This window comes from Apodemus sylvaticus, chromosome 3, assembly GCF_947179515.1.
Source record: "Apodemus sylvaticus chromosome 3, mApoSyl1.1, whole genome shotgun sequence".
Classification (NCBI taxonomy): Eukaryota; Metazoa; Chordata; class Mammalia; order Rodentia; family Muridae; genus Apodemus; species Apodemus sylvaticus.
Genome location: NC_067474.1, coordinates 161,762,347 through 161,775,266, shown reverse-complemented (window position 1 = coordinate 161,775,266; position 12,920 = coordinate 161,762,347). Strand labels below are relative to the sequence as shown.

General features: G+C 39.5%; 1 protein-coding gene across 1 annotated transcript in view; it reads left to right on the top strand.

Moving 5' to 3' along the window:
- Nucleotides 1–12,920, top strand: part of LOC127681622 (zinc finger protein 665-like) — a 384,770-nt gene that overhangs the window by 96,838 nt on the left and 275,012 nt on the right.

Below are 12,920 nucleotides of genomic sequence, written 5' to 3'. Positions count from 1 at the left end.
CCCTGGGTAAAAGGAGGACCCTAAGGGATCTTATTTGGAGCAACATGCATTGGCAAGGGAGGCTACTGATGGCCCTATGAGACAAGGGGTAAATTAACCAGAAAGGGAAAATTGAGGAAGGAGGAAAGTGTACGGTGGACTTAGGTGCCTTATATGTAATGAGGGACTTCTGTGGTTGTTAGGCCACAGCCGTATCCCACATCATGTCTCCAGTGAAGGAAGGTCATTCCTTCTGGGGTGTGGGGGAGGGAGTGGGCAGTCATTGTTGTGGATTGCCTTGCTACAGTTTGTATTTTGATGCTAATTCTGTGTCCTCCAGAGGGGCTGCCCCAAAGAGGAGTCAATCAAGTGCCCTGATGGTTTCATGTGAAACTTTTCCCCATTTTATTGAACAAATAAAGGCTAGAGCAAGGAATTGGAAGTGAAAGGTAGGCCTGGAATTTTTACAGAGGGGGAAGAAAGAAGAAGAGACAAGCAAGGAGATAGAAGAAATAGAGGATGACAGGAGAAAAGGAGGTGGGAAAAAATGAAATAGGATCATGTGGCCTGGAGAAGCCACAAGAAGGAAGGGATCTGATAGCTGGGGACTAGAGTAGTGTAGTGGTAAATCTGCCCAAACAAGGCAGGCAGCTTATAAATATTGTAACAGAATTGTGTGTTCTTTGCACAGGCTTATTGGGGTTGGAGTTTTATTGCAACACATTGACACCCAATGTATTGTGGAAAACCCATCTAACCTGAGATAAAAGTCCACTGCTCCTCCCCCAGCTCCAAATACACAGCTTAGACAGAGATCTAAAGCTTCAGCAGCCTGTGGATTGAAGGCTGACTTGGTCTGAGGAGCCTACAAAAGCTCTCTTCCCAATGCCCAGGCAGGCAGCTACAGTCAGGGGCCATACCCCAGCCTTGAGCTAGACTTGGGCAGTGCCATGTTAGATTCACAGGGAGTGACAGGGGCCTAGACAGTAACGGCATGGGAGGTTAATTTCTGGCACACAGAGTGAGCTGATTGGGTATCTAAGTCTGAAAGACATTTCTGTGCTCACTCCCCTCATATTCCCAGAGTCTCCAAAAGACAAGATATAGCCAGACTGGCTCTCCTGACTGCTTGTGTTGCAGGCTGCAAGAGATCAGCATACAAACACAAGATGCCAGGCACAACCCAAAAAAAGACAGAGAGCTGTCTCAGAATCACAGAAGCTGCTGATCTTTCTACAGTCAGACCCTTCCTGTGAATAAAACAATCTATTATAGCTGTCTCCTGAGAGGCTCTGCCAGAGCCTTAAAAATACAGAGACTGAAAAATACAGGTCTTTCATGACCTCAGCCTGGTGACCAAAGTTCTCCTGTATTTATTTAAGTGATTTTTGCATTTCTTCCTTATTGGCTTTTGTATTCTCCTGAATTTCTTTCAATGATTTTTGTGTTTCTCTTGTAAGGGCTTCTAACTTTTGATCCATTTTCTCCTGAATTTCATTTTTTTAAAATTTTATTCGATATATTTTTTATTTACATTTCAAATGATTTCCCCTTTTCTGGTTCCCCACTCCCCGAAAGTCACATAAGCCCCCTTCCCTCCCTCTGTTCTCCCACCCATAGCTTCCCACTTCCCTGTTCTGGTTTTGTCTTATACTGCTACACTGAGTCTTTCCAAAACTAGGGGCCACTCCTCTGTTCTTCTTGTACCTCATTTGAAGTGTGGATTATGTTTTGCATATTCCAGTTTTCAAGCTAATATCCACTTATTAGTGAGTGTGAATTTCTTTAAGTATGTCCTTCATGTGTTCCTGTACCAGCATCATGACCAGTGATTTTAAATCCAAATCTTGTTTTTCTGGTGTGATGGGGGTATCCAGGACATGCTGTTAAAGGAGAATTGGGTTCAGATGCTACCATGTTGCCTTGATTTGTTAGTGACGTTCCTGAGTTTGCCTTTTGCCATCTAGTTTTCACTGGTGTTAGTTGGACTTGTTGTCAATGCTGGACTCACCAGTGCAAGCTGCCTCTTCCCAGGTGGCCTCTGGTGCACAGCTGACCTCCTACACTGCCTGGACACAGGGTGCTGTGGCCCAGGCTGTTCAGATCCCGAAGCAGAGACCTGAAGGCTTCTGCCTGGGGCCTGCTGGACTCACCAGAGCACAGTGACTCCTCCCAGCTGGCCTCCTGGGTGCCCCTCTGGCCTCTTGCAGGGCCTGGAGATGTGGTGTTGTAGCCCAGGCTGTTCTGGATCCTGAAGCAGAAATCTGAAGGCTCCCACCAGAGCTTCAGGACTGGAACCTAAGCTCTGTGGGGTGGTTTTAAATATTTTAATTATGGCGAGCCGGGTCATCCTAGAATAAACTACAGAAAAAAAGAAATTAATCCTCAAAATAAACCTATGCCTTCTGGAATATGTCAAAGATGTGGCAAACGTTTACATTTGCCTAGGGAATGTAGAGAAATAACAAATTTGGCAATACCTTACCAAAATACTTCCAGGGGATCCTTCTGCCAGTCCCAAAGCAGAAGAGTTCTTCTCCTCAGAACAATTAAACACTACTGCTCTAAATCTGATATTGTGAGACCAAATAAGAAGCCTGAAGCAAATTCTATAGACAGGTCAAAAAACCTAAAATGGGGACAAAACCGATTATTTTTACCAACTTCTATAGAGGATCAAAGGCCAAAACAAAGAATACTAGTAAATAGTACCAATATTAAAGGAATGGTTGACCCTAGTGCCTGTTATACATGATTAATAGTAACAGAAAAAGCACATTAATAGCAGGAATCTTTCCTAAAAATATTTCATCCTGGACCTTGCCTGCTGAAGCTCCATGATAAGTTAGTCTATGGTGAAGTCAATTCACGAAGATAACTAGCTTGTCCAATGATACTAGGACACATTATCATGTCCTATGATGGATCCTGACAACTAAGCTTGTCATTGCCACCATGCCTCAAGATCTGGATCAATAAATGGGTCAAGTTCTGAGTCAGAAGCCTATGTCTTAGAGACTCAGCTCTGGATCACAGAAGTGCCCTCTATTTCGGCATGGTAGTACATTCCAGATGTAGTCAAGTAGACAACAGTGAGAAGCAATTCCAATAATATAAGATTAAAAAAAAAAGGAAAGGAATACTCTCCATAAATATCTCACTGCATGCCAAAAATATTTTTGACAAAATACAACACCCCTTTTTTGATAAGTCTTGGAGAGAAAAGGTATACAGTGGCCATATCTAAACACAATATGGGTAAAATACAGCAATCCAAAACCAAATATTAAATTAAAGCATTTCCAGTAAAATCAGTAAAAGATAAGGTAGCCCAATCTTACAATATCTCTTCAATATACTTTTTTAAAATTTCTAGATACAGCAATATGACAGCTAATGGAGATGAAGAGAATACAAACAGGAAAGGAAGAAGTCAAAGTATCACAATTTTCAGATGTTATGACAGTATGCATGTGTGAATGCACAATTTCTCCCTGAACATAATACTTCAAACACATTGTAATAAATTGGCTGGATTCAGATTTGACTCAAAGAAATCAGTAGGCCTCCTCCACACCACCATGTTCTACCAATAGAATGTTCTCACTGAACATGGTGCACAACTGAAAAGGAAGGTTTTTATTATGTAAAGATGGTAAAAATTTGTTTCAGCTGGAATGAAACATTTTGGCAAAATATAAAAAGGAATGCTAAAATGATATGCAATTTTAAGAAAGCAGAGTTCAAAAGAATCCAGATTAGAAAAAAATGAATATTTTTTTAATATTTAAATTAGAATAGTGGAAATTATTGACTATTTTCTGAGGAATACAACAGATATTAATAGAAAGTAAGCTGAGACATTTTAAAAGTTTGTGCAGATACAAAAGCATTTTTATCAAAGTCATTTTGGAAATGGAAAAATGGAAAAAATTGAGTAGGGCTTGAGCTATCTTCTTTGTCTCTCAGGTGAAAAAAAAGGAAACATCCTGATATGACAACATGCTACAATCATAACAAAAATCTTATAATACTGTTATTACAGCACAAAGAGATTTGCATAGTATGGTAATATCAATATTGATATTCATAGTTCAGTAATGTAAAATTTTCCTAATATTAATTCTTACACAGAAAGTCAATCACGTAAACATTGGGAAAATCTTGAGATTATGTAAAAGAGATTTCTACAGAATCAAGTTTAGAAACACAGAATGTGGAAAACAAACTTGCAGCATCTTTGCTTCCACACTTTCTCAATAGCTTTTTTTTTTTTTTTACCTTAGCAGAGGCTTATAGGTTGTCAGAGAATATGTATGTACTCTCTATGTCTGTTGCCAACTGCACTCAGAAAAAGGCATCAGATGTCCAAAACTGACATTAAGGCTGGATATCAGCTACCCTGTGTTTTGGGAACTTAACCGATATCCTATTTAAAGGCCCCCCTGCCTCCAAAATGAATAAATAAAAAGTAAAAACACCTCTGTGAACCGATATACCCTCACAACAGCCTCCAAGAGAATGTGCCCATTTCCTTCCCAGTCTCTTGAAACTCTGATCATCCCTATCTCAAACCTGAATAATATCTGTCATTGTCTCCTTTCACAGCACCTGACACATGTCTTTGTTTTCCTTGTCAATTGAAAAAGTCCTTCTTATCAATTGTACAGAGCCATAATGGGGAGTCATTCCACGTGGTACTGCTGGAATTTTTATCCTTGGGTGGAGTGCTAAGAGTGTACTTGACATTGGCCAAGGACAATTCCTGGCTTTTGGGGAAGTAGGTTAAGGCAGGAATTTTTATCCTAGGGTGGAGAAGCTCAGTGAAGGTTAAGCTCATTGTTCTTCCAGGTCTAGGAATTCCTGAATTAAGCAGATGACCCACCCAGCTGCTGGAGCAGTGGAGACAAGAACCTCCAGGAGAAGCTAGACAATTTCCACCAGAACTCAGCCTGGAGTCTGGGGTGGAAGGGTTTGCCCAAACTGTTAAAAGGTCTGTCCGCCATTAAAGTTTGGGCCTCGATCAGTAAAATATTGTCCTAGCCCTTCTTTCTTTTCACCCCTTCCCCATCTATCCCTCAGCTTCTGTTCCAGCAACCCAGTTTGTAATCGCTGCAGGCAGCTATGGAATAAACAATCAATGAACTTCCCACATGACAAATATATACTACAGAAAGTAGCTCAACTACTAAATGTGCTTTGCTCAACTGAAAAAGAGAAACATAGACAATTTTACATAAATTCCTCAGCTCACATGCAGTTTCAGATTAGAAAAAAAAAATCTTTGTGGAACAGTTTTAGTTAGCATATCTTGAGACATACCACTTCTAATCATAGGACATTCAAACAAAGGAGAAAATAGGATTAAATAATTTGGATGAGTGTTCACTGAGTTCCTAAAATTTCCAAGGAACAAATATGAAGGATGAATTATACTTCCAGTAAGAAACAACATGAAGAATAGGCAAAGGCTCATGCAATAGTTTCTTATTTTCTAAGGATCTCATTTTTCTCTGTGAGATCTAACATTCATTTATACAATGCTCATCAACTTGCATGGTGGTTTTCTCTGAAAACACAAGGAATAAGAAATAAAGGAAAAATTCCACAAGCCTACAGTTCTGAAGCTTCCAATCTCAGTTCAAAGCCAGCTGAACAGGTTCTAGGTAATGACCATCCTCTTGAGTTGATTATTAAGAAATCATGAAAGTAACCTAGAAAAGTAAGTGTCTGAGCCAGATGTGTTCTCACACTGATGTAATCCAAGTACTAAAAGGCAGAGTCAGGCAGATGCTTCTTAAGACCTCACATTGTATACTAGGTGACATCTGAGTGATAGAGGAAAAGGATGCTTTTTCAAGATGACAAATCAAAAGCTATCAACAGTAGACCACCTTAGACAGGTATGCATGGGAACAATGAACCATTGTAATGGAGAAAAAAGACACTGAATTTTTCTCATAGTATCCTGATCACGATTATGTATATTTTGATCACTATTGTTATCTTAATGTATATTGCATTTTCAAACTAGAAAAACATTGTGGCCTAAGATCATCTCACAGCTTGCAGACATAAAGTGTCTTTACAGACTGTAAGGTATAACATTAATAAGTTAATATATGAGGACACATTTCTGAATGCTGCATTTGCAACTGACAGTTCATAAATTTCAGATGGAAAATAAATATGGAGTGTTTGCTAGCTTACTCTATGTTTATTGAGTTATAACTTTAAAGAGAGCTATTTTATTAAAGACTTAAATATAGCTTCATATACCATCAAAATTCCAGTGATCTTTAAGGAACTAAGATCTAAAAAGCTTACTGGGAATAACAAATCTCCAACATCAAAGGCCATTATCTTTACTAGGACAGTGATAAAACAAGGGTGTTAGAAACCATTGATGGATGTGAAATATATGTCAGCTTTGTACCTGCCAACACACAAATATGACCATGTTTGCAAACAACACACAAGAACTTCCACTTACAAATCATTGTGTAAATATCCTGGTGACAATAAGGTAAATGAAAAAATCAGAATGAGTCACACTTACATATTCAGTAGATTACCAACACAGATAAGAAATGAACATTAAGATTTGAGGGTCAGTGTTCTCATGAGAAGGAAAGAAAGTAGTCTCAGTGATAGTCCAGTTCTTGTCTGTCTACTAACCCAAAACTCCTGCACCCTGGGAGTTTCCATGGTTTCTTCAATGCAGATCCACCCACTACTGGGGAGACTGATATTTATTCTTACCTAAATATGCAGGAAATACAGATCAAGGGAATATGTTTACTTATGTGAGAAAAAAGACAGTGTCCTACCCTTTCCATTACACTGCATGGTGTTTCCAGAATCTTCAGGAAAAGGATAGGTTTCTGATACCTCCTTCTTGCAGGTTCTCAGTCTCTTTTCTGGGTTCTCCCTTCAGAATACCAGTTTCAATCAAGTAATGACTTTTACCACCTACGCCACGTTTCACATCCTCACACTGTCCCACAAGCTGTCTTGCAGCTAAGCAGAAGTTTCCTTTGCCTGCATGGTACTGTCTTAGTTGTGCTGGGTTACAAAAAATGAACTGGAAGTTGCTCTAGGAAAGCCCTTGAGGCCCCTGTAGTATGGCAGATAGTGTGGTCCTTACAATGCTCTTCCACAGATACTGTACGTTCCAAATCTAGAGCCTCTGATTCCTTGCTCTTCAAATGTGATATGGTGATTTTCACTAAGCAAATGACTTTTTGTTTGTTTGTTTGTTTTTATTCGATGTATTTTTTATTTACATTTCAAAATGATTTCCCCTTCTGCACCCCCACTCCCTGAAAATCACATAAGCCCACTTCCCTCCCCCTGTTCTCCCATCCACCCCTTCCCACTTCCCTGTTCTGGTTTTGCCCTATACTGCTACACTGAGTCTTTCCAGAACCAGGGGCCACTCCTCCGTTCTTCTTGTACCTAATTTGATGTGTGGATTATGTTTTGGGTATTCCAGTTTTCCAGGCTAATATCCACTTATTAGTGAGTGCATACCATGATTGATCTTTTGAGACTGGGTTATCTCACTTAGTATGATGTGCTCCAGCTCCATTCATTTGCCTAAGAATTTCATGAATTCATTGTTTCTAATGGCTGAATAGTACTCCATTGTGTATATATACCACATTTTTTGCATCCATTCTTCTGTTGAGGGATACCTGGGTTCTTTCCAGCTTCTGGCTATTATAAATAGGGCTGCTATGAACATAGTGGAACACGTATCCTTATTACATGCTGGGGAATCCTCTGGGTATATGCCCAGGAGTGGTATAGCTGAATCTTCCAGAAGTGACATGCCCAGTTTTCAGAGGAACCACCAGACTGATTTCCAGAGTGGTTGTACCAATTTGCAACCCCACCAGCAGTGGAGGAGTGTTCCTCTTTCTCCACATCCTCACCAACACCTGCTGTCTCCTGAATTTTTAATCTTAGCCATTCTGATTGGTGTAAGGTGAAATCTCAAGGTTGTTTTGATTTGCATTTCCCTAATGACTAATGAAGTTGAGCATTTTTTAAGATGCTTCTCAGCCATCCGAAGTTGTTCAGGTGAGAATTCTTTGTTTACCTCTGTACCCTATTTTTAATAGGGTTATTTGGTTTTCTGGGGTCTAACTTCTTGAGTTCTTTCTATATATTGGATATTAGCCCTCTATCTGATGAAAGGCTGGTGAAGATCTTTTCCCAATTGTTGGTTGCTGGTTTGTCCTTTGCCTTACAGAAACTTTGTGATTTTATGAGGTCCCATTTGTCAATTCTTGATCTTAGAGCATAAGCTATTGATGTTCTTTCCCCCTGTACCGATGTCCTCAAGGGTCTTCTCCAGTTTCTTTTCTATTAGCTTCAGAGTGTCTGGCTTTATGTGGAGGTCCTTGATCCATTTGGAGTTGAGCTTAGTACAAGGAGACAAGGATAGATCAACTCGCATTCTTCTGCATGCTGACCTCCAGTTGAACCAGCACCCTTTGTTGATAAGGCTATCTTTATTCCATTGGATGCTTTCAGCCCCTTTGTCGAGGATCAAGTGGCCATAGGTGTGTGGGTTCATTTCTGGATCTTCAGGCCTGTTCCATTGATCCGCCTGCCTGTCACTGTACCAATACCATGCAGTTTTTAACACTATTGCTCTGTAGTATTGCTTGATGTCAGGGATACTGATTCCTCCAGAAGTTCTTTTGTTGTTGAGAATAGTTTTAGCTATCCTGGGGTTTTTGTTATTCCAGATGAATTTGAGAATTGCTCTTTCTAACTCTATGAAGAATTGAGTTGGGATTTTGATGGGTATTGCATTGAATCTTTATATTGATTTTGGTAAAATGTGCATTTTAACTATATTAATCCTGCCGATCCATGAGCATGGGAGATTTTTCCATTTTTTGAGGTTTTCTTCCATTTCCTTCTTCAGAGTCTTGGCGTTCTTGTCATACAAATCTTTCACATGTTTGGTAAGAGTCACCCTAAGGTACTTTATACTGTTTGTGGCTATTGTGAAGGGGGTCATTTCCCTAATTTCTTTCTCAGCCTGCTTATCCTTTGAGTATAGGAAGGCTACTGATTTGCTTGAGTTGAATTTATAACCTGCCACTTTGCTGAAGTTGTTTATCAGTTGTAGGAGTTTTCTAGTGGAATTTTTTGGGTCACTTAGGTAGACTATCATATCATCTGCAAATAATGATAGTTTGACTTCTTCCTTTCCAATTTGTATCCCTTTGACCTCCTTATGTTGTCGAATTGCCCGAGCTAGTACCTCAAGTACAATATTGAAAAGATAGGAGAAAGGGGGCAGCCCTGTCTAGTCCCTGATTTTAGTGGGATTGCTTCAATTTCTCTCCATTTAGTTTGATGCTGGCTACTGGTTTGCTGTATATTGCTTTTACTATGTTTAGGTATGGGCCTTGAATTCCTGTTCTTTCCAAGACTTTAAGCATGAAAGGATGCTGAAATTTGTCAAATGCTTTTCCAGCATCCAATGAAATGACCATGTGGTTTTTTTCTTTGAGTTTGTTTATGTAGTGGATTGCATTGATGGATTTTCTTATATTGAACCAACCCTGCAACCCTGGGATAAAGCCTACTTGATCATGGTGGATGATTGTTTTGATGTGTTCTTGGATTCGGTTGGCAAGAATTTTATTGAGTATTTTTGCATCGATGTTCATAAGGGAAATTGGTCTGAAGTTCTCTTTCTTTGTTGGATCTTTGTGTGGTTTTGGTATCAGCGTAATTGTGGCTTCATAGAAGGAATTGGGCAGTGTTCCTTCTGTTTCTATTTTGTGGAATAGTTTGAAGAGTATTGGTGTTAGATCTTCTTTGAAGTTCTGATAGAATTCTGCACTGAAACCATCTGGTTCTGTGCTTTTTTTGGTTGGAAGACTTTCTATGATCCCTTCTATTTCTTTAGCGGTTATTGGACTGTTTAGATGATCTATTTGGTCCTGATTTAATTTTGGTATTTGGTATCTGTCTAGGAAATTGTCCATTTCCTTCAGATTCTCCAGTTGTGTTGAGTATAGGCTTTTGTAGTAGGATCTGATGATTTTTTTTGAATTTCCTCAGTTTCAGTTGTTATATCCCCTTTTTCATTTCTAATTTTGTTAATTTGGATACTTTCTCTTTGCCCTTTCAGTCTGCCTAAGGGTTTAATCTATCTTGTTGATTTTCTCAAAGAACCACCTCCTGGATTCGTTTATTCTTTGTGTGGTTGTCTTTGTTTCCACTTGGTTGATTTCAGCTCTGAGTTTGATGATTTCTTGTCTTCTACTCCTCCTGGGTGACTTGGCTTCTTTTTGTTCCAGGACTTTCAGGTGTGTTGTTAAACTGCTAGTGTATGCTCTCTCCATTTTCTTTTTGGAGGCACTCAGAGCTATGAGTTTTCCTCTTAGCACTGCTTTCATTGTGTCCCAAGGATTTGGGCATGCTGTGTTTTCATTTTCATTAAATTCTAAAAAGTCTCTGATTTATTTCTTTATTTCTTCTTTGGCCAAAGTGTCATTGAGTAGAGTATTGTTCAGCCTCCATGTGTATGTGGGCTTTCTGTTGTTTTTGTTGCTGTTGAAGACCACTCTTACTCCATAGTGATCTGATAGGAGGCATGGGATTAATTTGATCTTCTATTTGTTAAGATCTGTCTTGTGGCTAATTATATGGTCAATTTTGGAGAAGGTACCATGAGGTGCTGAGAAAAAGGTATATTCTTTTGCTTTAGGGTGAAATGTTCTATAAATATCAGTCAAATCCATTTGGTCCAAAGTTTCAATTAGTTTTACTGAGTCCCTGTTTAGTTTCTGTTTTCCTGATTGGGCCATTGAGGAGAGTGGACTGTTGAAGTCACCCACAATTATTATGTTAGGTGCAATGTGTGCTTTGAGCTTTAATAAAGTTTCTTTTACGAATGAGGGTGCCCTTGCATTTGGAGCATAGATGTTTAGAATTGAAAGTTCTTCTTGGTGGATTTTTCCTTTGACCAGCAAGAAGTGTCCTTCTGTGTCTCTTTTGATGACTTCAGGTTGAAAGTCAATTTTATCTAATATTAGAATGGCTACTCTGGCTCGTTTCCTGAGACCATTGGCTTGTAAAATGGTCTTCCAGCCTTTTACTCTAAGGTAGTTTTTTTCTTTGACACTGAGGTATGTTTCCTGTATGCAGCAAAATATAGGGTCCTGTTTTCTTATCCAGTCTGTTAGTCTATGTCTTTTTATTGGGGAATTGAGTCCATTGATGGTAAGAGATATTAAGGAATAATGATTATTACTTCCTGTCATTTTTGATGTTATCTTTTATATTTGATTGGTTATCTTCTTTTGGGATTGATGAAAGAAGGCTACTATCTTGCTTTTTCCAGGGTATAGTTTCCCTCCTTGTATTGGTGTTTTCTCCCTATTATCCTTTGTAGGGCTGGGTTTGTGGAAAGATATTGTGTAAATTTTGTTTTGTCATGGAATATCTTGGTTTCTCCATCTATGGTGTTTGAGAGTTTTGCTGGGTATAGTAGTTTTGGCTGGCATTTGTGTTCTCTTAGAGTCTGCATGAGATCTGCCCAGGATCTTCTAGCTTTCATAGTGTCTGGTGTGATTCTGATAGGTCTTCCTTTATATGTTACTTGGCCTCTTTCTCTTACTGCCTTTAGTATTCTTTCTTTGTTTAGTACATTTGGTGTTTTGATTATTATGTGATGGGATGAATTTCTGTTCTGGTCCAGTCTGTTTGGAGTTCTGTAGGCTTCTTGTATATTCATGGGCACCTCTCTCTTTAGATTAGGGATGTTTTCTTTCATAATTTTATTGAAGATATTTGCTGGCCCTTTAAGTTGTAAATCTTCACTCTCATTTATGCCTATAATCCTTAGGTTTGGCCTTCTCATTGTGTCCTGGATTTCCTGGATGTTCTGGTATACAAGCTTTTTGCATTTTCCATTTTCTTTGTCAATAGTTTCTATGGCATCTTCGGCATCTGAGATTCTTTTTTCCATCTCTTGCATTCTGTTGTTGATATTTGCATCTATGGTTTTCTATCTCCTATTTGTCTCTCTTTGTGATTTCTTAGTTGTTTCTACTTCTGTTTTTAGATCCAGGATGGATTTGCTCAGTTCCTTCATTTGTTTGTTTGTGTTTTCCTTTGCTTCTTTAAGAGATTTTTGTATTTCCTCTTTCATGACTTCTGCCATTTGACTCACTTTCTCCTGCATTTCTTTAAGGTTTTTTATGCGTTTCTTCTTTATTGGCTTCTATCTCTTGAGCCTTATTCTCCTGAATTTCTTAAGTGAATTTTGTGTTTCCATTATACGGGTTTCTAGCTTACTCATCTTCCCCTGTATTTCTCTAAGAGATTCATTTATGTTCTTTTTGTGTTCTTCTAGCAGCATCATGACCAGCGATTTTAAATCCAAATCTTGTTTTTCTGGTGTGTTGGCATAACCAGGACTTGCTGATGTTGAAGAGTTTGGTTCAGATGCTGCCATATTGCCTAGATTTCTGTTAGTAGCATTCCTGCATTTGCCCTTTGTTATCTTGCTATCTCTGGTGTTAGTTGGTATTGTCTCTGGCTGGTGTTTGAGCCTCCTGTGAGGCTGTACGGCTATTTCTGTAACACTGGATGGCTGGGTTTCCCCTGTCATAGATTGCTGATGTGCTGCCCTCCTCTTGGGTGCCATTGGAGCCCCGGTGTGTCCTGCCCCAAGCAATGTTATGCTTGGGTTGTCTCTGTGGACTGAACCTGGTACTGCCAGTCGTTTCTCTCAGAGAACAAGGATGGCAGTGGTGATCCCTCAGAGCACCGGCCCCACACCTGGCTGGCACACAGAGGAACCAATGCTCTCCCAGTTTCTGGGTGCAGGCGGCAGCCAGCAGCTCAGTTGCCTGAGTCTCCAGAGGTCCTAGTCTCAGGATAGCTTAGTACCTGGGGTGGCC